The sequence below is a fragment of the Loxodonta africana genome, chromosome 24, assembly GCF_030014295.1.
Source record: "Loxodonta africana isolate mLoxAfr1 chromosome 24, mLoxAfr1.hap2, whole genome shotgun sequence".
NCBI lineage: Eukaryota > Metazoa > Chordata > Mammalia > Proboscidea > Elephantidae > Loxodonta > Loxodonta africana.
The window spans coordinates 59,743,255-59,768,249 of record NC_087365.1 but is presented as its reverse complement, the minus strand read 5'-3'; positions in this window follow the sequence as shown (position 1 = coordinate 59,768,249).

Sequence of the window (24,995 nt, the reverse complement as noted above, 5' to 3'; positions counted from 1 at the left end):
GCTGCAAACCCTCATTCTTCAACTCAGAGTGAAGGGTTTATGGAGCAGCTAGTATGTGGCACTGAGGACGCAACACTGAGTGTGTCGGAGGTGGTCCTGGCCTCATGGAGCCCAGGGGGGAAGACAGAGCTCAGGAACACTGGAGACAGACACGGAGGGCTGTGGCTTCTATGTGAGGCTTCTGGAAGGAAGGGTGGTTTCAGGAACCCTGAACCGGGGTAGCCTTGTCAAGGAAAGGCGTGTACCCAGCAGAGGGAACTGCATGTATAAGACCCTGGGAAAAAAAGGAATGGGATTTTCGAGGAACTGAAAGAAACCCAGCCTGTCTCAAGCGTAGAGTCAGGGAGATAGAGCAAAGAGATGAACTTGGAAAAGGAGGCAAATCGCTTTGGGTATTACAAAAAAACAAAAAAAAACCTGTTACCATCGGCCCAATACAGGTTCCAAGAAATGGTTGGTGGATTCAAACAGCTAACCTTCTGGTTAGCAGCCAAGCTCTTAACCACTGCACTACCAGGGCTCCTTGGGCCTTACAGATGGTGCTAAAAATGTTGTCATTTCTCTTAAAGAAAATGTGAAACCATTGGGAGCACCCCCTCTGGGCCTGATAACATCAAAGGTGCCAGAATGGCCATTACACACATTCTAGAACATTCCAGAGCCAGTCCTTGACAGTGGAGAGTGTCTATGAGGACCTGCCTTGTTAGAGTGCAGGCAAGTCAGGAGTTTGTGGTCATGTTTGTGCGTGAAGGGACCCCTCTGGCTCCAACGTTGAGAGTGGGCGGTAGAAGGACTGAATTGATTTGAGGAAACCTATTAGATGTGGTCAGAGGCCAACAGTGGGGTGTGCAGGGGGAGCAGGCAGGGTGGTCAGACTCATTAGGGTCAGGAGGCAGAATTGGCATGGACTAGCAGGTGGGGACATGGGCATGAGGGCCCATCTCATCCTATCTCCTCCTTCACTGCTGCTCTTGAAGGTGGACAGTCTCTATAATGCCCCCCACATGTGTGCCATCAACTCGGTTCCAAGACCTCAGCAGTCCTTCATGTCATCTCCATGCACCCTCATAACACCCCAACTCTGTGATGCCCATTTTATCCATCACAGGCTGGAGACAGTGCCTAAACAACCCCACCAGTAAGGGCCAGGGGAATGGACAGGTTTTTATGCAGGACCAGACACAGGATTAGCATGCCCAGCGCAAAATGAGAATGTGGGCCCCTCATCCAAAAGGTATTGGGAATCTCAAAGATGCGACAGCAAAGCATTGAACCTAGCACAGGGCCGTGTGGATTATGGAGCCCCAGAGACTGCCCTGACAAAGAGCCCAGCTCCTGGCCCACAGTAAGTGTGAACCAGAGGGTGGGTTCACTGACCATGTGGGCTACTTTGATGAGAATTAACTGACACTGGATTGTTAGGAGAAAAAATAATGGTGAGGGTGTGACGTGGATACAATGGGGATTCTTGCACAGGTTCTCTTTGGTTTTGTGTCCCAGCATGTAAACGGTTTACAGCAACCAGGGCTAAGCTTTCTCCCACTTGAAACGCAGGCCTTAGCAATAAGGAAAAAGAGCTTTCATTCTACACAAACGGCTTCCTTTAACTCAAGTGGTGGGCTCTTTGGTGGCTTCAAGAGCTACTCTGCTGTCTGCCTGTTAAGGCACCGGGAGAAGCTGAACGTACAGACTAAGAAGCTGCAGAAATGCCCCCTCTACTCTAAAACCACGGGTTTATGCATAAAGGCTCACCTGGATGGGATGGGTGTTTAATTCTCATCTTTAAAACGATCTCCGTTCAACGTGAGTCCCTCTAGGACCTCCATCTCAGGAAGAAGACATGGTCCAAGCTATCAGGCTATCAAGAAACAGCAGGCTGAGATGCCAGCTTTCACAGGCTGGCCTTTTTGTTACAACTATTTTTTGGGAGTATGCTGGTTACAAAGCTCCATAGCTTCTGGGTGAACCTCCCCAAGCCTTTTTGCCCATTGCTCTGTTTTGTTTTTATTTGTTGTTTTGTTTTTAGTGTGAGGTTTGACATAACACAAGGTCTTTCAGAATATGCTACACATGCCACCTTCAGGACTGAGGTGTGCCTGACCCAAGCCATGGTGTTTTCAATCCTCTCATATGCGTGGGAAAGGTGGACAATGAATAAGGAAGACTGAAGAAGAATTGATGCCTTTGAATTATGGTGTTGGCAAAGAATATTGAATGTACCAAGGACTGCCAGTAGGACACCACCACAGTTCACTGTGGTGAAATGAATACACCACGGACTGCCAAAAGAATGAATAAATCTGTCTTGGAAGAAGCACGGCCAGAATGCTCCTTAGAACCAAGGATGGCGAGACTACGTCTTACATACTTTGGACATGTTATCAGGAGGGATCAGTCCCTGGAGAAGGATACCATGCTTGGTAAAGTAGAGGGTCAGTGAAAAAGAGGAAGACCCTCAGCAAGATGGAATGACACAGTGGCTGCAGCACGGGCTCAAGCAGAACAATGATTGTGGTGATGGCACAGGACAAGGCAGTGTTTCATTCTGTTGCACATAGGATTGCTATGAGTCGGAATTGACTTGACGGCTCCTACAACAATCTAACAGCCAACAAAATGAACAAATCTGTCTTGGAAGAAGTACAGCCAGAGTGCTCCTTAGAAGCGAGGTATTGAGACTTCATTTCACATACTTTGGACATGTTATCAGGAGGCACCTTTCCCTGGAGAAGGACATCACGCTTGGTAAACTAGAGGGCCAGTGAAAAAGAAGACCCTCAATGAGATGGATTGACACAGTGACTGCAACAATGTGAGGACAGCACAGTACAGGGCAGCGTTTTGTTCTGTTGGGCATGGGGTCACTATGAGTGGGAACCGACTCCGTGGCACCTAACAATAACAACATATGCTACATAAGAAGCCCTGGTGTCTCAATGGTTAAGCATTCGGCTGCTAACTGAAAGATCTTCTCCTATAAAGATTACAGCCTTGGAAACCCTATGGGGAAGTTTTACTCTGCTCTATGGAGTCGCTACGAGTTGAACCAACTCCAGGGCACACAACAACAAATAACAACCTATGCTACATATGAGGGGCAGTGGTGGTTCAGTGGTAGAATTCTCACCTTCCATGCAGAAGACCAGGGTTCAATTCCCGGCCAATGTATGTCACGCACAGCCACCACCCATCTGTCAGTGGAGGCTTGTGGTTTGCTATGATGCTGAACAGGTTTCAGCCAAACTTCTAGACTAAGATGGAGTAGGAAGAAAGGCCTGACCATCTACTTCTGAAAGTCAGCCAGCAAAAGCCCTACGGATCCCAAGGATCTGATCCACAAGGAATCATGAAGATGGGGCAAGACTGGGTTGCATTTAGTTTCTTTGTGTGTGGGATCACCACGAGTGGGGGCCAATTCATTGGCAGGTAACAACAACAACAATTCAAATGCAGGTGCTCTGACTTTATTTACAGGGGTGCAGTGTTTCAGCAAGCTCCCACCTTACAAGTTCAAGCTTGAAGACTCTACCACTAGCAGCGGAAACCCCAGAAATAACTCAGGGTTGAGCCTCCAGTCCTATGTCAGCCGCACAGACCATTATTACTACCAGAGACTCATTTCCGTTCTCTGTGGGGAGGGTTCCCTCTTCCCAACTCCCCATCTTACTCTCTGCTGTCTAAATGTTCTCCTCCCCTCCCTCTGCCACTAACCCCCTGGCAAAAAATCACCACTAATTCCAGGACTTTACTTTCAAAAGAATCTCATTTGAATTTACAAGAAGGTAACTGGGGCCTTTTGATCTCAACAAGGCACATCCCGTTTCATTACGAGGATAATGAAACCATTTTAGACTAATTATTTCTGACAACTTGCAAATGTTTGTAAACTTCCTCCAGAAGAACAGGGTCTTCCTCTGACAAACAGAAAAGGAGGTTTTCTTTGTGTCTGGTGGCTGACGTCTCTTCCCCAGGGAGGATTCTGACGCTTTGATCTTCTGGGGTGCCCAGGTTCCAGCACCAATGCGGAATTAATCAGGTCCCTCTCCCAGCCTTTGTGAATCAAATTTAACCGAGCAGGTAGAAAGCCTGGTGGCACAAATGTTCCCATCTGTTATATCTTTTGTCCCGTGGTCATGGTGGTCACGGTCAAGTTCTGGCCTCCTCTCTGGCTGTCCTCTCCTAAGATGCTTTTTGCTCGTTTCAGTCCGTCTGAGCCAATAACTGTAAAACTGATAATAAACAACCCTGGGAATTAAAAAAGACCCTAGATTCTTAACACACTTCACCATTCAGGAAAATTACCCTGAATTATTGCTATTTGCCCTGTGCCCAGAACAATCCCTGGGGCTTAAGGAAGCCCGCGTATCCCTGAATTTATAAACTCAAAACCACAGAATTCCAGTGAGGCAGCAAGACCCCAGAGCTCATAAAACAGAAAGATAGACTCAGGGCTGCCCATCCGCAGCCTGACTCACATTTTAGTACCCTTTTGATTATTTACCATTGTTAACTCAAGAACATGCACAGCAGGCCGGTGGCAATACTGCGAAGTCAGCCAGCCCCTAATCCCTCCCTGATCCCCGTCCACTAACTGCATGCCTCCTTTATTAAAGGAAAGAAAGAAAAAGGCACTCCGAACCTTTTGTTGAAAACAAATTGACAACTTGAAAAAAAGACCTTTTCCTTCCCAGGAGACGGAAGCATTAACTCTTGTAATCTGGCCAAATAAAAGAGATCCTCCTCTCTGTTTCCCTCACAAACACTTTTTTTTTTTTTTTCCAGGCACCAACAAAGTTCTCATTATTTTCAACACAAGTCTGTTTTGTGAATTTTGAAGGCAAGATTCCTTTTCTCCCCTTCTGACTGTAAGAAGAAATTTTTGCCCCTCACAATTAGGAGCTGGTCCCAAAAGCAATGGGGGGAACTTGGGCAAACCAGTTTCTTTCTAAAACGGCAACAAAGAAAAACTTCCAAGTTTTTAATTTTTAAAATGGAAACCAGAAAACATGGATGTGACTGGAGTTTCTGCCATCACCTAACAGGGTCTTTTCCACCCTGGGCAGCGAGGGACCTGTCTCTGCTGGGTGGATTTCCAAGGCACAGCAGCTCCTCCAGCTGGCTCATGAGGAGCTGACTCTCAGGAATCTCATGGATCCTCCACGCTTCCGTCAGGATGGGCAGAAAGCAGGAGCCCTCTGGAGGACTTAGGAGCCCCGGTGGTGCAGTGGGTAGGCGCTCAGCTAGTAAGCAAAAGGTTGGCCTTTGGAACCTACCAGTTGCTCTGCCAGCTGTTCCGCAGGAGAAATACGTGGCTCTCTGCTTCCATAAAGATTGCAGCCTTGGAAACCCTATGGGGCAGTTCTACTTCATCACATGGGGTTGCTATGAGTCGGAATCGACTAGAGGGCAATGAGTTTGGGCTCTGAGGGACTGGAGCCTAGGGCCTTTCATGCCAGGCTGGGCTCCACTCAGCAGAGCAGGTCGCAGCACCCCCCCCCCAAGCCTCCACCTCACCCCGAGTAATCCCAAGGCTCACAAGAGCATCGGTCAGTTCCTCTCTGTGTTGGTCTGGTACCACCTTGAAGGTTTCCCCACATCCAAATACCACTGCACTATCACTGACTTAATATTATTCTGTAAATCTGTAATTAATAAAAAAAAAATTAAAAAAAAAAAAAACCTATAAGCCCTTTTGGGGTGGCAATTTGGCCACATCCACCAAAATTACAAATGCATGTTCCCTGTGACCTAGCAATGCCACTGCCCAGATACGCCTACATGTGTGAGAGTGGACGGAAGTACGAGGTCATTCCCAACTGCTCAGGGGACAATGTCAAAGGGTCAGGAGCAACTTGCATGTCCACGGATAAGGAACTGAATGAACAAGAGCACACCCGTTGTCATGGCTTGAACTATGTCCCCCCAAATATGTGTGTATCAACTTGGTTAGGCCATGATTCCAAGTATTGTATGGTGGTCCTCCATTCTGTGACTGTAATTTTATGTCGAGAGGATTAGGGTGGGATTATAACACCACCCTTACTTAGGTCACCTCCCTGATCCAAGGTAAAGGGAGTTTCCCTGGGGTGTGGCCTGCACCACCTTTTATCTCTCAAGAGATAAAGGGAAAGGGAAGCAAGCAGAGAGTTGAGGGCCTCATACCACCACGAAAAAAGCATCAGGAGCAGTGCACATCCTTCAGACCTGGGGTCCCTGCATGAAGAAGCTCCTCATCCAGGGGAACATTGATGAGAAGGCCTACAGAGACAGAAAGCCTTCGCCTGGAGCCGACACTCTGAATTTGGACTTGTAGCCTACCAGGCTGCGAGAAAATTAATTTCGCTTTGTTAAAGCCATCCACCTGTGGTATTTCTGTTATGGCAGCACCAGCTGACTGAGACACCCATAAAGCGAATTCTGTGCAGCAGATGTAAATAGAGGGGGAGAGACAGCCAGGGTATATTGCTAAGCAAGCTACAGAACAATGGACAATACCAGTTGCCATTCGTGAGGGAAACCGCTGGGAAAGAATGTAAATCAGGTTGCACGTGCACAGAACCTTTGGAAGGACACACAAGAAATAGGAGCGGTTAGGTAACCTGGGATAGGGCAGGTGGCAGGAGACAGGGATGGGAGGCAGAATTTTCACTCAGCACCTTTTTATATTTACTTTTGAATAGGCCTGTCTTATCTAGCCAAGACAAATATGTGAATGAATTATGTATTAAAAGAAAGCAAGTTGTAAATTCCAAAGGGCATTGAATCCATATCACTCCTGTAAATAGTACACCATGATGAGACCAAAATCTGAAAAATAAATGAAACAACCCTATGACCCAGCATTTCCATTCCTAGTATGTAATCAGCAGACCTGAAAGCAGGGACTCAGACAGACACATGTCAATGATTGTTCGTATCAGCCCTATTCACAGAAGCCAAAAGATGGAAACAAACTAATTGTCCAACAACAGATGGGTGGATAAGGGAAATGCGGCCCATACATACAATGGAATACTACTCAACCATAAAAAGAAATGGAGTACTGGCACACACCACAACATAGATGAACCTTAAGACATCATGCTCAATGAAAGACACCAGACACAAAACGTCACATGCTGTATGATTCCCACTGATGGGAAATGTCCAAACAAAAAACCAAACCCACTGCCGTCAAGTTGATTCCAACTCATAGTGGCTCCGCTGTGAATCTCTATGGAAGCAGATTGCCACATCTTTCTCCTGAGGATCCACTGGTGGTTTAGAACTGTCAACCTTTCCGTTAGCAGTCAAACGCTTTAACCACTGCACTACCAGGGCTCCCTGGGAAATAACCCAGGTTAAGTAAGTCCCTAGAGACAGATTGGTGGTTCCCAGGAGCTGGGAGAAGGTGGGAGGGTGGAGTGACTGTGTGATGGGCACAGGGTCTCCTTTCCAGGTGGTGAGAATGTTCTGGAACTAGGAGGAGGTGGTAGTTGCACAGCACTGTGAATGTGCTAAATGCCACTGAATGTTCGTTTTAAAATGGTGAATTTTTTGTCATGTGCATCTTACCTCCATAAAAAAGATAAATAAATTTAAAAAATAAATCCACAAAACACAACTAAACAGTGTCATTAATCCCCAGCTGGGTGCAGCGACCTGCAGAAGCTGCAGCATTGGGCCTGCCCTGCCTGGGTTCGGAGAGGCATAACTCATGTGAGAGATGTGCCTAGACATCCCACCACCCATGAAGGCTTGTCCTGAGATCATCGGAAAGTTAGAACAGAGACACCAAGGGTGGCTTCAAATCACGTGACTCAGTGACATCCCATGCCTGTCAGTGAGCCCCACAGTGACCCTGTGGACCCCACATTCAAGAAACCCAGCTGTCAGCACCTGCTAGTTCTAACAGCTAGTTGTCCTAATAGCTGCAGCCTCAACTCGTTCCTTTGGTCACTCATCTTTGACTAACACTGTAGCCGTCAGACACGGCTCTTGAGCCAGATAACCAGCAGCCCAGTAAACATATCACAGGCTATTAACTGAGTCATGGTCCCCTCTCACCACCCCTCACCCCGTGCCCTTTCCAAGGTGAGCAGTCATGTCCATACCCGCTTGTGATGATGTCTCCTAGCTGTGGCAGGTAAATGATGTTTTATTTTGTTTTGTTTTGGTTTTTAGCAGAAATTAATAGGCCATGTAATCAGATGCATTAATCTGATTTCTGAAGGCAGCTGCTCTCCTCACCTGCCAGTCCAACCCACGAGTCCTGGGCGAAGTAGAACCAGGGCACAGTGAGGCAGTGGTCAAAGCCCCAGGCTGTCTGAGGCCAGGGTCTGGACTTTAGTTGCACTTCCCCTGAGCAGCCCACAGAAAGCCCTTAGTGGGGAACAATGCAGGGACACTGACCTCCAGGTCGCTTTCCAGAAGTGTCAGCCTGGGACATTTGATGAGCGGCCCCTTTGTCATTCACCTCTAGTTACTCCTGACAAGCAGCTGGGTGAGCATGAATTTGGAGTTGCGCATCCTGCAAACCAAATATAAAACAGAGGAGCCCCAGGAAACTACCAGAAAGTACCAAGGAGACAGCAGAGAGGGAGGAGTTCAGAAAAGCCACCCCACAAAGGTGCGCATGAATCCCTGGGCTGATCCTCAAGCCATGCATATGAGGACCAGACCCCAATCCACACACCAAAGAATTAGAGAAGAGAATTAATGGGCAGCCCACTGCCCAGACCCCAGGATGGCCATGGGGTGCCACACATGGGAAAAGTCTGAGTAACACCAGAGAAGCTTTGAAACCTGAAATGACATTAGAACCACAGTCCACAGAGGGCAGGACCCAAATTGTTGCCTAGATTTAACTAGTTGGATCGTTGGCTAAAAAACAATATGAACATTCTCTGTAATGTATAAACAAGACCTAGAGTCTCATAACATGGTAATCAAAAAGTGCAGAATACAATCCAGAATTCTTCACCCTACAAAGAAGCAGGGAAACCTCAACTCACATGTGAAAAGTTCATTAATGGACACCAATACTGAGAAGACACAGATGTTGGAATTACCTGATCTGACAAAGATTTTAAAGCAGCAAGTATTTAAAAAATGCTCAAAAAAAAAAAGCCATAAATATTTTTTAAAGTGCATGGAAAAATAGACAGATTCACAAAATAAACAGAACATGTAAAGAGCCAAACGGGGATTTTTAGAACTTTTGATTTTAGGGAAAAAAATGCAATAACGAGAATAAAAAACTCACTGGCTGGGATCAATAGCAGAGTAGAGATGGTAGAAGAAAAAATCAGTTTACGTGTAAGTAGATCGATGGAAATTACCCAGTCTGAACAACAGAGAGAGAAGTTTAAAAAAGATGAACAGAGCCTCAGAGACTTGTGGTCCAAAGATCTAACAGGCATGCCATTGAAGTCCCAAGAGGAAACGAGAAAGAGTACAGTGCTGAAAAAATATTTGAAGACTTAATGGCTGAAAGCTTGTCAAATTTGGAGAAAAGCTCAAGCCCAAAAAAGCCCATTGCCATCGAGTAGATTCCAACCCATTCAGCACACTCCAAGTAGGACACACCCAAAGAGTCTCACACCAGACACATCATACATATAACCAAACGACTGACAACTAAAGTCAAAGAAAAGAACTTCAAAGCATCCAGAGAAAAACAACCTATGACCTATAGGGAGGAACCCTGGTGGCTCAGTGGCTAAGAGCTCGGCTGCTAATCAAAAGGTCTGCAGTTCAAATCTACCCACCACTCCTTGGAACTCCAGTTCTACTCTGTCCTATAGGGACACTATGAGTTACAATCAAGTCGATAGCAATGGGTATTTTTTTGTTTCTTTTTATAAATTCTCTAAGGAGCCCTGGTGGCACAATGGTTAAGTGCTCGTCTACTAATCAAAATTTGGTAGTTCAAACCCACACAGTGGCTTCTTGGGAGACAGACCTGGCGATCTGCTCCTGTCAAGATTTCAGCCTATGAAACCCTGTGAGGCAGTTCTACTCTGTCACATGGGGTTGATAGCCAACGCAGCCAGGAGCTGCTTTAAAAAAAAAAAAACTAATTGCCATAGAGTCGATTCAGACCCATTGTGACCCTAGAAGACAGGGTAGAACTGCCACATAGGGTTTCAAGGAGCTGCTTATTCATTGTTGTTGTTGTTAGGTGCCGTCAAGTCAGTTCCGACTCATAGCAGCCCTATGCATGACAGAACGAAACACTGCCCAGTCCTGAGCCACCCTTACAATCCTTGTTATGCTTGAGCTTGTTGTTGCAGCCACTGTGTCAGTCCCTCTTGTTGAGGGTCTTCCTCTTTTCCGCTGACCCTGTACTCTGCCAAGCATGATGTCCTTCTCCCGGGACTGATCCCTCCTGACAACATGTCCAAAGTATGTAAGATGCAATCTCGCCATCCTTGCTTCTAAGGAGCATTCTGGCCTCACTTCTTCCAAGACAGAGTTGTTCGTTCTTTTGGCAATCTATGGTATATTCTTCGCCAACACCACAATTCAAAGGTGTCAACTCTTCTTCGGTCTTCCTTACTCATTTTCCAGCTTTCACATGCACATGATGCAATTGAAAATACCATGGCTTGGGTCAGGTGCACCTTAGTCTTCAGGGTGACATCTTTGCTCTTCAATACTTCAAAGAGGTCCTTTGCAGCAGATTTACCCAGTGCAATGCGTCTTTTGATTTCTTGACTGCTGCTTCCATGGCTGTTGATTGTGGATCCAAGTAAAATGAAATCATTGACAACTTCAATCTTTTCTCCGTTTATCATGATGTTGCTCATTGGACCAGTTGTGAGGATTTTTGTTTTCTTTGTGTGGAGGTGTAATCCATACTGAAGGCTGTGGTCTTTGTTCTTCATTAGTAAGTGCTTCAAGTCCCCTTCACTTTCAGCAAGCAAGGTTGTGTCATCTGCATAATGCAGGCTGTTAATGAGTCTTCCTCCAATCCTGATGCCCTGTTCTTCTTCATATTGTCCAGCTTCTTTGATTATTTGTTCAGCATACAGATTGAATAGGTATGGTGAAAGAATACAACCCTGACGCACACCTTTCCTGACTTTAAACCAGTCAGTATCCCCTTGGTCTGTCTGAAAAACTCCCTCTTGATCTATGTAAAGGTTCCTCACGAGCACAATTAAGTGTTCTGGAATTCCCATTCTTCTCAATGTTATCCATAGTTTGTTATGATCCACACAGTTGAATGCCCTTGCATAGTCAATAAAATACAGGTAAACATCCTTCTGGTATTCTCTGCTTTCAGCCAGGGTCCATCTGACATCAGCAATGATATCCCTGGTTTCACGTCCCCTTCTGAAACCAGCCTGAATTTCTGGCAGTTCCCTGTCGATATACTGCTGCAGCAGTTTTTGAATGATCTTCAGCAAAATTTTGCTTGTGTGTGATATTAATGATATTGTTCTATAATTTCCACATTTGGTTGGATCACCTTTCTTGGGAATAGGCATAAATATGGATCTCTTCCAGTCAGTGGGCCAGGAAGCTGTCTTCCATATTTCTTGGCATAGACGAGTGAGCACCTCCAGCGCTGCATCTGTTTGTTGAAACATCTCAATTGATATTCCATCAATTCCTGGAGCCTTGTTTTTTGCCGATGCCTTCAGAGCAGCTTGGACTTCTTCCTTCAGTACCATTGGTTCCTGATCATATGCCACCTCTTGAAATGGTTGAATATCGACTAATTCTTTTTGGTATAACGACTCTGTGTATTCCTTCTATCTTCTTTTGATGCCTCCTGAGTCGTTTAATATTTTTGCCATGGAATTCTTCACTATTGCAACTCGAGGCTTGAATTTTTCCTTCAGTTCTTTCAGCTTGAGAAACACCGAATGTGTTCTTCCCTTTTGGTTTTCCATTTCCAGCTCTTTGCACATGTCATTATAATACTTTACTTTGTCTTCTCGAGAGGCCCTTTAAAATCTTCAGTTCTTTTACTTCATCAGTTCTTCCTTTTGCTTTAGCTGCTCGACGCTCAAGAGCAAGTTTCAGAGTCTCCTCTGACATCCATCTTGGTCTTTTCTTTCTTTCCTGTCTTTTCAGTGACCTCTTACTTTCTTCGTGGATGATGTCTTTGATGTCATTCCACAATTCGGCACTCTACTTCTGAAAAGCATTAGCCAGTGAAAACCTTATGAAGACCTTATCCATTATCAAACAAAAACCCTAAGTGATAGCACTGGGAGTGGAGCAATTAGCAGCTGCTCAGACAGCGGGGAGCCTGCCCCCTTCTGTCCATTGTCCTCAAAGTGCTGGGTGTTGCTCAAGCCAATCAAGCCCAATTTGCAATTTGTCTTACTGTACTTGCAAGCCATGATAACTTACGTAGCCCATGATGTTTGTATGCACTTCCTTGTGAAGGACAGTATAAAAGGTTCTGCCTCCCTTCGTTTGGGAGTTTGATTTGAGGTGTATCCTTTCCTGCTCCTTGCCCTTCCTCCCTCCTCACCTTGGCTCCTTACCTCGGTGTGCCTTTACTGACCAGAAGCTGAACGAAGCAGGACCTGCTTTGGGTAACAGGCCCTGGCTATGAGTCAGAATCAGCTCAATGGGCACCCAACAACACAAGTTCTCTGAATGCTGCACACATCACTGTCTCCACAATGGGTCACAAAAATTCTTTAATATATATGTTCTACTGCAAGTCCCCTGCTGGGTAATGGACAGACGCTAATGAACAGAGCAGGTCTGGTCTCTGAAGGCACTAAGGTCTCTCTGTAACTTGTGCTCTCTGTGACTCCCACCCTGGGATGAAAGCCATATGCCCCACAAGTCAGGACTCATGCAGCTTGGAGGGGAGTAGGTTTTGCTTCTCGGCTTCCCCTAGCATCTCCCCTAACAGCAACCTGGGGGACCCTGAATGTCACACGTGATGCAGAAGGCCTGGGGGCTCTTCACATGCTTTCAATCATTTTTGTTTGTTTTGCAAACTGCATTTTACTTTTGCAGACTATTGGCCAGAGAGCTTCCCCGTCTCACACACTGATTGATCGGTGAGTAGAAATATACAGACACCACACACATGTGCACAAATACACACACACACACACAGAGCACACATTCGTAATAAGCCAATATCACTGGCGTGCCCAGTCTGGTCTGGGGTGCCCTGGGACTGAAGCGTTACCCTCACAGGCAGAGCCCCCGCCCCTCTTCCCTCAGGAACATCCTCCTCACTGAGCTAGCAGCAGCCATAAATGATCTGATTTGTGACCTTCCCTTTGCTCTTGGCACTGTAAATGCAGCTCTAGTATATGATACAAAGGGCTGGGCTGCTCCCGGCCTCCCAAGCAAGCAGCTACCCAGGGCTGTAATTTCACTTTATCTCTCTCCTGTTAAAAGGCAATTGAAAGTGAACCGAGGAGAACGAGGGCCACCTGCAACTCCAGGAGCACTGGAACCTGCAGAGCTGAAGGGCGGCGGGTGGACCAGAGGCACCTGGAATGGAAGAAAGGACACTATTCTCAGGAAACCAAACCTTAACAATAACAGTAATAAGTTCAGCAGCACAATAACAGGTAACTGCCTGGCTCCAGGCTGTGTGCTGAGGGCCATATACTTGAATTTATTGGCCCCATGAGGCCAACTTGTACTAAAAGAATCTCAGCAAGGCCCAGGAACATCTCAGCTTATGAGTCAGGGAGTCTGGATTTGAACCTGACTCTGAGTCGGAATTGACTCGACAGCACTGGGGCACTGGGTCTGCCTCACTCCAACATCTATATGCGTAACGTCTGTGTGTCCCCACCTCCAGAACCTGGAAGTGGTCAGCAGAGCCCACTTCTGGATTTCCTTTTGGAAATGGAGTCAGAAGGTGCATCTGAAGTCAAGTTTCATCAACGCACTCTTGGTAGCCAGTCCACAGCAGGACCCAGATCCCAATTCTACCTCCAGGTCCCTGTGGTTCCTCTATGATGCGTTACCTGGGACACCAGGCTCTTAGGCACAGGTTCTGCTAATAAGTCCCAAAGGAGCTCACCACCCAGAGCAACCCAGAGCAGATCAGGACAAACAGCCGAAACGTCCATCCACAGATGAATGGATAAATAAAATGTGGCATAGACACAGAATGGAAGCCTACTCAGCCATAAAGAGAATTGAAGTCCTGATGCATGCCTCAATGTGGATGAACCTAGAAAATGGCATGCTGAGCAAAATGTGTCAGTCACAAAAGGACACATACTGTGCGATCTCACTTACATGAAATAAGCAAATATATGGAAACCAAAGAGTATTAGTTGGGGGGGGGGAGTTTGCTTAGGAGGCCTTGAGTTTATGTTGATGGTGGAATAATCTGGAAAAGGATGGCGGTAAAGGTTGCACAACCTGAAGAACATAATCAATGTCTCTGAACTATACATGTAGAAATTGTAGAATTGGTAAAGTTTCCCTTGTAAAAAAAATGATCAGAACCACACCTAGATGGGTGGGGTTCCAGACCCCGGGGAGCCACTGCAGGCACATGGCAATGGGGAAGGAGTGGCATTTGAACTGAAGGCTTCAGGGACAGCACTGATACCTTTGGTTATTAAAAAAAAGAAAGTTGCCGTCGAGCCAATTCAGACTTATAATGACCCTATAGGACAGGGTAGAACTTCGCCACAGGGTTTCCGAGGCTGTAATCTTTACGGAAGCAGACTACCACATCTTTCTCCTACAGAGCCTCTGGTGGGTTTGAACCTCAACCTTTTGGTTACCAGCTGAGAGTCCTTAACCACTGTGTCACCAGGGCTTAGGATTCCAACACATATTTTGAGGGACACAATTCAGTCCATAACACTGTGCGATGATTTAAATATGGCAGCGAGACTAGCGTCAAATAAGCATCCCGAGGGCAGTGAGTGGACTCCAGGATACATGGAGTACACTCAAGTGTATCACCTGGAATAGTTTGGGGTCCCAGGCAATGAGACTGGGTAGTATTGTGATTACAAACATGGACTGCACAGCCAAGATGCTTGGGCTTGAATCCTGGCTCCTCTACTTACTATGTGACTTTGGGCAAGTTCACTTACTTCTTGGTGCCTTGGTTTCCCCAGCTGTAAACTGTGGATAGTATATTAGCTACTTCATAGGGTTATTGTGAGGATTAAAAAAGTTAGTATATGTAAAGTACTTAGGTAAATGCTTGGAACGTAGCAAGGGCTTTATAAGTATTTGCTTTTACTATTATTCCAAGATAGCCTCACTGAAGAACTGATGGTGGAGCTAAGACCTAGCAGATAAGTAAGAGTTGACCAGCAAGACAGCGGGGAAGGATGTTCTGGGCAGAGGGAGCAAGATCTGCGAAGGCTGGTGTAAGGAGCTATGGCACATTGGAGGAACTAGAAGAAGATGGGGAGAATGGATTTTGGAGGCAAGGAGCAGGGTGGAAGATGAGGCTGGAAAGGTTGGTGAGGGCCAGAGCTTTAGACCTTGAACTTCAACCTGAGTTTCCATGGAGGGTTTTAAGTAGAGGTTGACTAGATGTCATTCTGGCCACCACATGGGGAACAGATGAACAGAGGGGGAATGCAGGGAGACAGTTGAAGCTGTTGATGCAAGAGATGATGGCACCATGGTCCAGGGAGGTGCGAGTGGAGACAGAGAGAAGTGGACAAACTCAAGAGCTGGTGAGGGCATAGAAGAGGCAGTGCTTGGTGGATAATTAAGTTGAGGGCAAAAGCAGATGGAAATCTCCGACACTAAGGTGTCACACCTGGCTTGGGAGGCTGGGTGGGCCGCGAAACATTCATTAACCTTCACAGGGGAGGAGACATCCTTGAAGGGAATGTTATAAATCCTGTTGTGGTCACATAACATTCAGAGGGAGTCGTTGCTGAGGTAGCTGCGCATGGAGGTTCTGAACTTGGAGGAGCAGTCCACACAACACATGAGTGGCTGAAACTCTCCCCAGAGAAGGTTCTAGACTAAGTGTGTCTCGAATCAGCCATCGCTGTGCTGCTCCTGCCAGACCCTGTGAAGGGCATTAGGGTTCAGAAAGGAATGGACATCATCCCAGCTTCACAGGGTCACAGTCTCTTTGGCCACCCAGTAGTTCTCCACCCACGTATGCAGTGCAGAAGATCTGATGTTCCTGAATCACCTGGAAGGAGCCTCTGTGAGCACAACAGTTAAGCCCTTGGCTACTAATGGAAAGGTTGTAGGTTTGAACCCAACAGGCGCTCCTCAGGAGAAAGCTGTGGTAGTCTGCTTCTGTAAAGATTGCAGCCTAGGAAACCGTATGGGGCAGTTCTACTGTGTCCTACAGGGTCGCTATGAGTCGGAATCGACTCGATGGCAACAGATTATCAGGAGTGTCCATGGGCACTGCCCAGGGCCCAAGCCACCCGCCCCAAGTTTGCTGATAAAATGCTAGGAGTCTGTCTCCGCTTCCTTACTGCGGCAGGAAGATTCCGTCAAAGCGTCTAAAGCCCTGAAGCTCTTTTTCCACACCGTTTCTTCAAGCTCCCAAGAAGAGGATGATTATTTAAAATTACAAGTGCCCCCCTCCACACTCCATCTCCTAAACTTCATTTCGCAAAGGCAGCTGACATCAATAATGTCAGACAGAGTAATCAAGTTTGCATAATGTAACAGTTCTCCAAGAGTCCCCCCACACACAAACACACCTCCCTCCCCCAGCATTAACACAGGGAAACACACAGACCTGAGACTATGGAGAAAAGGCGTCTACACTGCAGGGTGCAAGAGTCCCCCACCTCGGTCCCCAACGGCAATTTCACAGGAATGAGTCTTGGTCAGAACACCTCGTGCTGATCCTCCGTGGACACTACACTAGCAGAGGAATCACAGACACATCATTCACTCACTCTGTGCCTCAGTCTTCTCCACTCTAAAATGGGGATGATGACTCTGAGGGATTTAAAGGAATCTAGATGTTGGCTCCACCACCCATTTGTCAGTACACCAGACTCTAGTGGTTTGTGTGTTGCGATAATGCCAGAAGCTGTGCTACCAGCATTTCAAACACCAGCTGGGTCACCCAGGGTGGACAGGTTTCAACAGAGCTTCCAGACTAAGGCAGATTAGGAAGAAAGGTTTGGAGATCTACTTCCAAAAATTAGCCAGTGAAAACCCTTAAGGATCCCAACAGAACACTGTCCGATACAGTGCAGGAAGATGAGCCCCCTAGGTTGGAAGGCACTCGGAACACACAGGGGCCACAACTATGGACTATCACATACCCATAATCCTGAAGATGGCACAGGACCGGGCGATGCTTTGTTCTGTTGTGTATGGGGTCACCATGAGTCAGAGCCCACTCAACAGCAACTAACAGCAACGACAGATGTTGTATGTCATATGAAGACCATGTTACTGATGGAAGAACAAACTTATAGAGATACCTAAATATGTCATTGAGATTTCTTTGTCAATATTTTATAACCAATTGATTGTTTGAAAAATAACTAGTATTTCAAAAAATATAGTGACATAAGACTGCTGGGCCCTGGTATATTTTAACAAGTACCCTAGCTAAAATATTAAAAATTCAAAAAGCAATGGAACACATGAGGAAATTAGGTAAACATGAGCAATCAATGAATAAAACTCCTTGTTGCCTCTTCGTAAAGTTTACTCATAAAATGTAATTATTTGCAATCTATTGCAGATGTGTAGCTGGGGTTCTATGACACTTATGCCCGATTTAAGACGTGGGATATAAAATGGAGTTAAGTGATCAGACAGCATAGATGAATAGGCAGATCTTACACACTGTCCGTGTTTTCCCCCAGGCAGGCTTGGACATTCTGGGCTCTTTCCACCTGGCCTACGCGTTCCTCCGTGGTTTTTATAACTGACTCCTCTTCATGCTTCCAGAGGATTCTTTTAGGCATCACTTCCTCCAGGAGTTTCACCTGGCCATGTCTACTGTATCCCAGTGCCTAGCGCAGTGCCTGGCACAGGGTAACTGTTTATGTACACCGCTTAAGCAAACGAATAAATGAAATGATTGATGCAATAACAAAACTTAATATTTATGCTCCAGCCAGAGCTTAACATTCAGGGCGAGGACCTCAGAAACCTACGCTGATGACAAGGGGTAAGGCAGATCCAGACATTTTAAAAATCCATGTCATTCAAGTGCATAGAGATCGAAGTTTATTACTGGTTACCAGGGTTGGGAAGAAGGGGTGAAAAGAGAGTCACTGCTTAGGGGGCACTGAGTTTCTGTTAACAGTGGCAGAATCATTTGGAAAAAGAGAGCCATGATGGTTGCGCAACATAACAAATGCAATCAAAGTCACTGAATCGTACATGTAAAAACTGTTGAATTGGCAAGTGACTTGCTATATATATTGTTACCACAATAAAAAATAAAAAAGAATTAGTGAACTAAAAAATAAATAAATAAATCCACACCATGCATTTTTCGTAGGGCTTGGGGACACTCCAAGGAGAAATACTTGTAAAAGCACTCCATGAACTAGGAAACATGGTCTATCTCTGTGGTGAAGTAGCTGTTCCCCAGAGGAGGTTCAAGAACACCTTTGCAATATGCCCTAATACACACCAGTTTCCATGTGGCACCATCTTTGCATGGAGTTACATTCAAACAGGTACAGTCCAACAATTAAAACTCATCAGAAATGAAATTCAGTATTTTCCCACTTCTCTCGACAAACATCAACGGGGATCCCATTAGTGATCCAAGACATCACTTCTCCAACTTCCCTTTCTTTCCCAGTTACCTCATTCTCTCCAGAGTCCCTCACTTGTCAAACCTCAAAATAAATCTCCTGACTCCCTAAAGCAATCCTCTCTTCTTCACTGCTCCCTCTGCCATATTCCTTAATTGTTTAATTTCATTTAATTTAATTGAGTTGATTATCCAGCAACTCCAACATCTCACGTTGCCTCTCCATGGCACCTGTAGCCCAGATGCTACCTGACAAAAGAGACACTGAGAATTGCTCCAGCCAGCAAGAATGTCCTCCTCATCTCTCCAGTGGGTCCTGACTTCAGGACCCCATCTCTTAAATCTTGGGGAGGGGAAGAATTTGGGAAAGCAATAGCAAGGCTGTCTTGGTGGGTGGAGGGTTCAGTGTGCAGGGGTCCTGATGAGTCTCAACCATATCCCACTGGGATTCCTGCTGCTATTTCCATAGCACTTTACAGTTTGCAAAGAAGTCTCTTCCATCATCTGTATGTTTGCCCACTCTGAAGCCTGACAAACCAGAAGGTGGTTCTCCCTCTGCCCCTATCTTTTTTTATTTTTCTGTCTTCCCTATGAGGAAACTGAGGCCCAGGTGAGTGACATGACCAAGGAAACTTTTACCAACAACTAGGTGACAAATCTGTGATGACGCAACACAGCCTCTGGCCTGATTTCACAAAGGCCAGCTCTCACTAACTCCTTGTGCACCAGCAGTCAGGCACAGTGAGCTCATGAGGTGGTGCCCTCCCAATCATCCCTACCTTACAGAAGAGCAGACAGGTGTAGAAACATAAAGTAACTTACCCATGGTAGGAGGAGAAAGAACCTAGAGACCTGCTCCCATAAAGATTTCAGCCCAAGAAACACTATGGGGTGATTCTACTCTGTCCTATAGGATTGCTATGAGTAGGAATCGACTCTACAGTGACAGGTTTAAGGGGCCATTGACCTGAGGTCCAACTAACTGTAACATCCATGCTCTTAGTCACTATGACATCTGCTCCTTCTATCCTTATCCCATGATAGAGGATCAGAAAATAATATTTTTGCATGGGGGGCACAGACTTGACATTAATACTGGTAGAACACGTAGGAAAAAGGAGAGTTCGATGGCTAACTGAGAGATGGGTGGTTGGAACCCACCCAGTGGCTCCTTGGGAGAAAAGACCTCGTGATCTGCTCCTGTAAAGGTTACAGCCTAGGAAACCATATGGAGCAGTTCTACTGTGTCACATGGGTCTCTACGAGAAGCTAATTTTAGTACATCAGAATCGACACAGAAGTGTTTCGCAACATGAGAAGTGTAATCGATGTCACTGAATCATGCATGTGTTGCGAGGTGCTGTCGAGTAGTTTCCCACTCATAGCAGCCCTATGTACAACAGAATGAAACACTGCCTGGTCATGCGTAATCCTCATAACCATTGCTATGTTTGATCCCATTGTTGCAGCCACTGTGTCAATCCATCCCGTTGAGGGTCTTCCTCTTTTTCAATGACCCCCTACTTCACCAAGCATGATGTTCTTCTCCAGGGACTGGTCCCTCCTGATAATATGTTTGAGGTACATGAGACAAAGTCTCGCCATCCTTGCTTATAAGGAGCATTTCTGGCTGTACTTCTTCCAAGACAGATTTGTTCTTCACACCATGCATGTAGAAACTGCAGTTGGTGAATGCTCTGTTGTGTATATTTTGCCCCGCGGTGAGATAATAACCATAATAATTGCTTCACTTCTCTGCTCTCTGCTTTGGGGGCCGTGCTCACCCTTGAAGCACTAATGAAATCAGAAAAACATGTTCTTTGCACCTTCCTCCACCCAGCTACCTGGAGAACAGTAGCTTCGCACTGCTCGGTTCACACCTGGCATGCCCCCTGCTCTGAAGGCCACTGCCACCTGGAGCTGCTGGGCCAGAGCCCACTGCGGGTAGGTCAACTGTCAGGGTAGGTCCCTGTGTGCAGGGGGGAGCCCCGGGCACCTCCACCACCAATAACACTGGGAAGTTCACGTTCCCAAAAGGCTTTATGTTAATTTATAGTTGTAGCCTTGGATGTGTTCTCTAGGTGTTTGGGGACTTTTCTTTAATGAGGGAAGAAAACCAGGCAAGATTGATTCCCCTCAACCTCACAGATCCAGTACACTTTAATGAGCGTGGCCCCTGGAGTCAGACAGACAGAGGGGCACAACCCCTTCTACCCCCGTCCTTATACCCTGAGGGGCCTCAGAGGCTGTTGAGCCCCTGGGCTCTGGGTCTTCTGCAGAGAAATGGAGGTGAGAGCCTAACCTGGCAGAGAAGCATATCAAAGGCCAAGTAAGCCTCCCCTTCAGGTCCTCTCTCCGTTCAAGGAAAGCCAGCACACCATATCATCACCCAGGAAGGGGGATAATTAAGCTAATAATCAAATCATACCTTTTCATGTACAATAAGCGATTCACTCACCACCCCCCCCACCCCCATCCCCAGCTCCTTGACTCAGAACTTGGGCTCAGTGGGTTGTTTCTCATCAGTATTCTCTACCTCCAGCCTTTCCTTCCTGGCAATTCCCATTGTGATTCCATCACTCTGAAGTGCCAAGAAAGTCTTTCTTTTTCCAATCAAAAGGGGAAATTGTAACATCTTAAGCCTGAATGGCGCCTTGAAGGTCACCTGGCTGCACCCTTGACACTGTGTTGGCCCGCTTTCAACTGCTCCAGACAAATAAGTGCTTTCTTTTTTTTTTCTTGACACATTTGCTTAAAAGGATGTCTTTTGTGGTTTAGGGGGAGGCTAATTTTAACACATCAGAAAAGATACCTAAAGGAGGAACTGTATGCAGTCAAATGTGCCAATTACACCTTTGCACCATTAGCAGGTGCCTGAATAATGAAGGGCTGGTTTTACAGACGATGGCAGGGCCAGGTCCTTATACTGTCCCTAACAGTCAGCCTTTCTTATTATTGAGTTTGTAAATCGGAGGCCGACCTTTGACACAGGCAGGCAGGGGCCTAAAGGCCTTGATGAGCACTTTGGGAACAGATCATGTCAGCTGATCTATAACTGATCACTCAGGAGAGAAGGCAGTCTATCCTAGGCTCCTCATCAAAGCCCATCACCTGCTCTGCCTCAGGGCACACCCACCTACCGCAGATGACCACTGAAGCTTCTATGAGTTCTTAAAATCTCATTATTTTAATACCTCAAAAAAGTTAAACCAATGTTGTCGCTGTTAGAAACCATTGAGTTGATTCTGACTTACAGCAGCCCCATGTGACAGAGTAGAACTGCCCCATAGGATTTCCTAGGCTGTAATCTTTATGGGACCGGATCTCCAGATCCTTCTTCCACTGCACAGCTAGTGGGTTTGAACTACCCAGCACTTAAATGTAGCACCACCAGGGCTTCTTCCAGTCAGAGTCATTGTTGTGTGTTGTCCAGCAGATGCTGGCTCATAGCGACCCCATGTGACAGAATAGAACTGCCCCACAGGGCTATAATCTTACCGAACAGATCACCAGGTCTTTCTCCCACTTGGCAACTGGGCAGGTTCAAATCGCCAACTTTTAGTTAGCAGCTGAGCACTTAACCACTGCATCGCCAGGGTCCCTCAAAGATAAACCAGTAAAATGAGGAAAATGATATTGGTACCTCCAGCAAGTAGAAAGAAGCATTTGATGGGGCCTAGTACCTGCTGTTAAAGGAGCCCTTTGGGCCCCTGAGCCAGTGCCTCAGCCTTCCTGGAGATGTGACATTGAGCCAAGAGCACAGGAATGAAGGAGGAAGAGGAAGGAGAGGAAGAGGAGGTTGTCTCTGCCCACAGGACCTGCTGAGCCAGAGGGGCCACATTCAGCAAAGAGGAACATGGATGAACAGATAGACAGACGAGTCTGAGCCAACTTAGAGGCAAAGGTGAGGCACGTTCCACTGAGCGGGGAGCCCTGAGCAGCTGAGCCCAGGGCGGGCGGGGAGGGCAGAGCTGTACCCTTGGCTGTGGGTGAGCCAGGGCTTACAGAGGACACCGCCCTTCACCCAAGTTCTCTCGGCCTCTCATGGGTGGCCTCCCAAATGGAATCTTCAATCATGCATCTTCAGTCATGCGACAGTCTGATTCTCGTCTTCACATCACACCCCTAGAGCAGTGATTCTCACCTCCGGTTGATTGTGGCTTCCAGGGGACATTTGGCATTGTCCAGAGACATTCTTACGGCCACCACTAGAAGGTGCTACTGCACCGGGGGGAGGCCAGGGATGCTGCTGAAGACCCTTCATGCACCGGGGACCCATGACCCATGACGGAGAAATATTTAGCCCAAAATGTCAGCTGTGCTGAGGTTGAAAAGCCCTGATGCAAATCATTTGGTTGACATTCTTAAAGCCCTCTGAAGTACTGAAAATGTGCCACTTGGGGAGAATGGGCGTGTGGAGGGGCCCCTTCCCTGTTCCCAGGTGTCAGGGGCATGACAACTGGGAGGGGAATGGGGTACACCCCACAGTGAGTGGACAGAGCAGCAGGAAGGGAAGGAGGCACAGGCCTTCCTGCTTGTGGTGGCAGCAAGAGCACGGCTGAGCGGAGCAGAAACAGCCACCAGCTCAGCGAGATGCTCTCTGAGACCCGGGTGACAATTACTGTGGGTCCTGTTTTTGGTGTGTTGTTCATCTGAGATGTAGTGAAACTGGATGAGTGTGATTTGGGGAGTGTGTGAGTGGGGTGATGAGTGTATATATGATCAGGTTGGTTGAGAGCTGTCCGAGACATGCCATTGTTTGATTGCAGGGGACACCACAGGAAGGGAGATGGGGCCGATCGGCCTTGTTCCAGCACAAAAGGCCAGGAGGTCAAGGGTGGCCAAAGCCTGGTATCCTCCAAGGCTTAGCTGCCAGGACTGCACGCAGGCCACCAGGACCATGCCACCCCCTGGCAAAGCACAGCCTCAGGACATGGGAGCTGGACCACATTTGTGTAAGGAGAAGAGAGTTGTCCTGAAGAGCAGTTCCATGAATCTCACCAGTCCAGCAAGGCCTGAGTCCCTGGCCTGCCTGCCGCCTTGGGCAGAGATATCCAAGATCCTGAGGCCCTGAGACCCTGGAGGGGCAGGCTTCAGCCCAAGGATCAGGCTAAATCTGGGCTGTTGTTGTTGTTAGTTGCCGTCGAGTTGATTCCAACTCATGGCAACCCCATGTGTGCAGAGTAGAACTGTGCTCCACAGAGCTTTCAAGGCTGTGAACGTTCAGGAGCAGATCGCCAGGCCTGTCTCCCCCTGCGCCTCTGAGTAGGCTCGAACCACCAACCTTTCGGCTAGTAGTCGCACTGGCCAGTGCACTTGGAGGGGAGGAGCAGAGCCAAAGTGGCGATGGTGATGAGGATGGAGATGACAACATCAAGTGTTTATTGGACACCAACTGTATGCCAAGCACAGTGTTATTCAAAGAATAACGATTGTCAATACCCAGCCCCCATTTCCAATTTTCAAAAGAGGAGAAATGGGGAAAATTAGCAGAAACACAGCAGGAGAGTTTGAGAGACTGCCCTCAGTCCTTCATGGAGAAAACTGACAGAAATTAGCAAAACCTCTGGAGGACCTGCCACTGCCGGGAATGAAGGGTGGTTAACATAACAAATACATGTGTCCCACCCACAGAGGTGGGGCATTAGGGCTCCTCCGCAGCCACCCCAGGCCTTCCTTGTTGAAGGAATAGAATGCACCATTTCTCTTCCCTGTTTCTGTTTCTCCCTCTCTGTCAACGGTGGAAACACCAGTTCTTATAGGCAAAGAGTATTCTTCCCTTTCGTACGTTCGATAATAACATGTGCACCCGAAAATCATGCATAGCATTGTTTATGTGTGTTTTCTTTACATAAATTGCATCACCACAGACTTTGTTTTTCACTGTCTTCTCACCTCCCCATGTTATGTTTTTAAGATTTTTCCATGTTGATATGAGTAGATCTGACCTAATCATTTTAATTCCACAAAGCAGTCATTAATGAGCCCTGGTGGTGAAAGGGTTAAGCACTCAGCTGCTTACTGAAAAGTTGGTGAATTGAACCCACCCAGAGGCTACTTGGGAGAAAAGACTTGTCAACCTGCCCCTGTAAAGATTACAGGGAGAAAACCCAAAGGAGCTGTTCTCCTCTATCATTGGGGTTGCTATGGAGCCTTCGTGGTGCAGTGGTTAAGCATTTGACTAACCGAAAGGTCAGCTGTTCGAACCCACCAGCTGCTCTGAGGGGGAAAGATGTGGCATTAAGCTTTTGTAAAGATCACAGTCTTGGAAACTCTATAGGGCAGTTCTAGTCTGTCCTATAGGGTCACAATGAGATGGAATCGACTA